Consider the following 5512-nt stretch of genomic DNA (forward strand, 5'->3'; position numbering starts at 1 on the left):
TTCTCCCATTTCTGCCTCTGTTTGAACTGGCACTTATCTTCCTGAACTTGTTTCATTCCTGAATTAAACGGTGTCTGATACTCTGTCTTCCCAAGAAGCCTCTCCTGACTAATTGGGAAGTGCCAACTTTTCCTTGTATTTTCTCTTCGCTGTGTGTCAGTATCTTCTCAGCCCCACTTGTCACTGTCTCCCACCATATTCTGAGCAAGAGCGAAACTATGACCATTGTTCTCACCTAAGTGATTCATCTGTTGGATGTTTACAGAACTATCAGTGTTGTTCAAGTCAATATTGCCTGTTAGAGAGAGTAAATATGCAGTGGCTACAGATGGTGTTGATATAACTGATTCTTTTTTAACACTATGTAGTCATTCATTCGATTCAGGTGAGTAGATCAGCCTTTTGATGATGAGGAGTAATTCAGAGACAGGGTAGAGACAGGCAGTTGGTGATGAATCAAATTTTCTTCAGAAGAGGTTACCTGAACTGAGCCGTGTCTTGGGCTTCTCTCATTAGAATCTAAGAAATCTTGTGGGAGCACTCGTGTATTGGAAAGAGTGGGGACCTTGGAGTCAAAGGGCTGAGTTTATATCCTGGCTCTGTGCCTTGGGCAAATAATAGCCTCTCCAAGTCCAGTTTCCTGAACTCTAAAATGCGGACATAAGCCAGTACCATCCCTGTTCATTAGTCCAAGTTGTTGTGACAGTTAAAAAATACATTGCTCATGGACATGCTTTGTGAACTGTAAAAAACTGTGTAAAAGCAAGGGAGTAATGACAGGCACTAACTGTTAGTCTGTCTTGACCCCAGGTTCACTCTTTTAGGGAGGCCAAGAGGTGAGAAATCAATACGAGGCAGGAGTCTGGAGTCAGTGTCTAGGTAGTTACTGGATTATAAATTCTCAGTCCTGGTCAGGAACCAGTGGCCACAGACCTGACCATACTTGGCTGTCAGACAGGGCTGAGGATTCCACGTTATGGCACATTTCAGGGCATAGGGCAGGGTAATGCCAGCCAGCATGTTCTCTGATTCTTCTTAAGCAAGAAGGCCAGTAGACAGTGACACTAAAGAATGAGTCCTCTAAGTGTATAAATATGGGAGTGAGTTAGAGAGGGCATATATCAGATAGGAATTGCTTTGGATCATGAGTAATAGAGACCCAAAACATGGCGACTTCTGAGATAATAGAAAATGTATGTTAGTCACTGTCCCGGATTCCTAATACAGCACTTCTGAAACCTTTGTAATTTCCTGGGTGAGAGGAAAGTACACCTTTGTTCTAATGAGGCAGCTCTGGGTGGGTTCCTGGATGGTTCCTGGATGAGGACTGGTCACCAGGAAGATTAAGCCATGGTTAGAAGCGTGGAATTTTCAGCCTACCCCCATTCTCTTGAGAAGGGACAAGGGCTAAAAATGGAGTTCATGATTGATCATACCTAGGTGATGAAGCCTCCATAAAATTCCAAAAGCACAGGGTTTGGAGAGCTTCCACATTGGTGAACACATCCACACTGAGAGGGTGACACACTTACTAATCGTGGATTTCTAGCTTCCAGAATTATGAGAAAGTAAATTTCTGTTATTTAAGCCACCCAGACTGTAGTATTTTGTTGTGGCAGCTCAAACAAACAAATACAGGGTTCAACTCAAATTGTTTGGGTCCCTACAACGTGATCTCTTCCTTCATTTTCCTCCTAGGAAAGGAGCCACAATGCTTCGTGTGACATTTTAAATTTCTGGATCTCCAGGAGAAGGCTAAGTTTAAGATGTAGGTCAGGTGTGGTCAAAAACTGTGAGATAACCCATGAATAGAGGAAGAGAGAGGTGACTTTGGGCACTTAAATTCTTTTCACAGAAACCCTCGGCAGGCTGCTGGGCTTCTGTGTGTGCATGGGGTTTAAGCACAAGTTATCAAGATCTTAAATTTCCAGATTATAATTTGATTACAAACAAAGTAAAACAACAAAACATGATTTTGAGAGCTATCTTGTGGCAAGATCTACTTTAAGTCCAAGTTGATAGGGGTTGCACTCTCCCAGACATCTTTTCCCTGATACTTCTCCTACCTTAGACTTCTTCTGTGCTTCGGCATCACATCTGGCTCAGAATCAAGGACAGGTAGACTGATATTGCAGGGTTTTGTTTTGTTTTGCTTTTGGAAAGGCCAACTCTCAAATAACAGTGGGATACTTGCTCCTACTCTCTGAACATTTTGATGGGCTGAGTGAATGTCTGCGTGGGCCATTTCCCCACATGGCCACGTTATTATTTTGCTTTTGGCATCGTACCACCTTAAAATCAGCAGCCACAGATTGGGGCTTGATCTCCAGCCTTGATATCCTACAGTTTATCCACTGCTCTTGGTGACTAATCTTTTTGCTGGCCAGTTGTGCAGTGGCCGCAGGTAGAGTGTTCTACCTGGGGCCTGGCGGATGTGTGAGGGGAGGGTGTGATTCTGACTTAAAGAACCCTGTATTCATTCATTCATTCATTCATTCATTCATCCATTTAGAGTATATTTCTCAAATGTTTATTTATTTACTAGTTTTCGAAGGGACTCATTTCCCCCCGAGCCTTATTGAAATATAATTGACATATAACACTGTGCAAGTTTAAGGTGTACAATGTGATGATTTGATACACGTATATATTGAGAACTGATCACCACAGTAAGTTTAGTTAACACCTCTGTCACCTCTCATGTTATCATTTTTTTCGCGTGTGTCTGTGTTGTAAGAACATTTAAGATCTACTCTCTGAAAATATGGAATACTTCATGAATTTGCATATCATCCTTGTGCAGGGGCCATGGTAATCTTCTATCAGTCCAATTGTAGTGTAGGTGCTGCCAAAAGAAGCCCAAACACTTATTGAGATTCTGTTATGTACTAGATGTCATGTTGGTTCTGAGCTCATATTTTAATAAGGGGATGGGGCCAGGAAGAGAAACAGGTAAATAAATAATTACAGCAAAAGTCAAAGAGTTTGAAGACAGACTGTTGAGGTAAGGAAACAGGCACTGTCACCTGTTGTTGGTGAGAGTAGAAATTAGTGGAGGATGTTTGGCAATATTGATCATAATTGCAAATGCACATACCTTTGGACCCAGCAATTCCACTTCAGGGAATTTACCCTAAGGAAGTCATGGTACAAAATATCAGGAGCACAAGATTATTCCTTTGCAGGATTATTTGTAATAAATAAGACTGCTGGCAATAAAAATGTTCCCAAATTATGGTACATTTATATAATGGAAGACCATGGAGCTGTCTTGAAGAATGATACAGAAAGGTCTACAAAATATATGAAGGCACAGATGCAGACCAGTGTACAAGCACTTATGTAAAAAAGAAGGAAGAAAAGAATATATTAATGTATACAGATACACAGAATATCTCAGAAAGGATACTTAAGAAATTGTTAACATTAGTTGCTTCTAGGGAGGTAAAGTAGATGTCTGTAGGACACGATAATATATACTTTTTACCTGTTAAATTACCAATCATGTGAACATATGACCTTTTCAAAACATAAATACTAGCTTAAACTTTTTAAAAAGAAATAATTACATTAAGTGAGCAAGGTACTAATGGAGATAGGTACACAGTACTGTTGGGGTGCTAAGTAGATTTGTGTGTGAATCATAAGACACCTGATGGGGAGAGTTGGTGTCAGACTAGATATCCTTTAATATCCAGTCTATCCTTTAATATCTTTAGAATCCTGTGTGTCTATGAAAATAATGGGTTTTATTAGAGGATGCCTGAGTTTCTTTCAAATGCCAGAATTCTGTGATTCAGTGATGTTAAGAAACTGAAGGAGAGTAGGGTACAGATGTTTGTTGTGTATATGTGTTTGGGGAGGGCAAGCTTTAAAATTGACATGCTAGAAGTGCTCCCAACAACTGTCCAGTCAACAAAGAAGATAGTTTATATATGCACGTCTTCATCACGCAAATGGAGGCAAGCCAACTTTGAGTGCTGGTTGCTGTAATTTCAGCCAGCTATGTAGCTGCTCAGGTGTTGCTCTGCTTCTTTAAATCAAACCAAGGCAAGTTAATTTAGTACCAGAGTGGGAGACTTCTGAATAATTAAAGATTTTCCCTTTGTTTTCTTGATCTATACGTTTCCATGAACACACCAGTTATTTTGTTAGCCTCCTGCTGTGAGAAACGTACAACGTTGTGACTTTGGCCATTGTTGGAGGTTTAAAGAAAAAAAGTTAATAAAGATTTATTAGGTGATTTATCTCAGTTTTTAATAAACCAGGGAAGAAATGTTACCAGGCAAGGAGTGGCACTGGGAAAAATAAGTCAAGGCCAGAGACCAAAATAACCCACAGAAATGATGCTTGCCTGGGGCAAACACGATGCCAACCGTAAGCTGCCAGCCCAATTTCTGCGCCTCCCTCAACCGTGGTTTCCAAGCTAAGTCTGGGAAGGCTGCCCTCTTGAGCAATGCCAGACCTGGGGCAGGCCCAGTCTACCCGCTAAGCACACTCTGCCCAACCTAATTACCAGAGTTCAGGGGCAACTGGAGTTCTGGATACCACTATCCTGGTTTCTTGCACAGAGTTTTGGTGATTTCCATGCAGTAAAATTTGCAAGGTGTTTCATTCCTAATCTGAAAGCCTGAGTTAATATGCAATTCACCACCCTTAACATTTTCCACTTTTATTCCCAGCTTTCCTGGAAAGCCTTTGGGTTGGTTGGTTCCTTTAGGGAAGGGGACCCCCATTTGTGAATATGTCCCTAGGCTGACTCCTGGGTGAGTAGAAATAAAGGGTGTCTGCTGTATACTTAGGTTGGTTTCCAATGAAGAACTCATGTCCCTTCAGTCCGTTCGAAAGATTCCAGGTTCCCAAGTTCAGACATCACTGAGAAAGGCATTTCTGGGAGAGGCCTGGTGGTCCAGCTGGACCCTACCCCCTGCACCCTGCCTTGGGCCTCTGAATTTCAGGGTGACATTGAATCTGTTTCTTTCCAAACTAGGTCTTTTCCATAACTAACTAAACTATCCTTGTCCCCCACTCCGTATCTTTAAAAAACTTTTATTTTTTGTGGTACGATGAAATTGACCATTTTAACCACTTTTAAGTATATAGTCCAGTGGCATTAAGTACGTTCACACTGTTGTGCAGCCGTTGCCAGCATCCATCTCTAAAACATTCATCTTCCCTAAATCAAACTCCGTATCCATTAAACAATAACCCTCTTCCCCACTCCCCCAGCCCCAGGCAACCACTGTTCTACTTTATGCTTCTGTGAATTTGACTAATCTAGGTTTCTCATGTAAGTGGAATCGTACAGTGTTTGTCCTTTTGTGCCTGGCTTTCTTCACTTAGCATGAGGTCTTCAAGGTTCGTCTTTGCTCTAGCATGTCCCGCCTCCCACCCCCTCTTTCGATTTATTCTCATCCTCTCAGGCTCTGTGTTTTCTCCTCCTCTCATGGCTTTTCCTACTCCCCCTCCCCGCACCTCTTATTCCATGTACTCTCGGTGACCCTCATTCTGA

General features: G+C 41.7%; 1 non-coding gene across 1 annotated transcript; it reads right to left on the bottom strand.

Annotated features, from left to right (window-relative positions):
- Positions 1 to 2758: 2758 nt before the first annotated feature.
- Positions 2759 to 2861, bottom strand: LOC117037354 (U6 spliceosomal RNA). Its single transcript, XR_004425503.1, has one exon. It is a non-coding gene; the product is annotated as a U6 spliceosomal RNA (small nuclear RNA).
- Between the last annotated feature and the right edge of the window lie 2651 nt (positions 2862 to 5512).

Source organism: Rhinolophus ferrumequinum, chromosome 17 (assembly GCF_004115265.2).
Source record: "Rhinolophus ferrumequinum isolate MPI-CBG mRhiFer1 chromosome 17, mRhiFer1_v1.p, whole genome shotgun sequence".
In the NCBI taxonomy this organism is placed as follows: Eukaryota; Metazoa; Chordata; class Mammalia; order Chiroptera; family Rhinolophidae; genus Rhinolophus; species Rhinolophus ferrumequinum.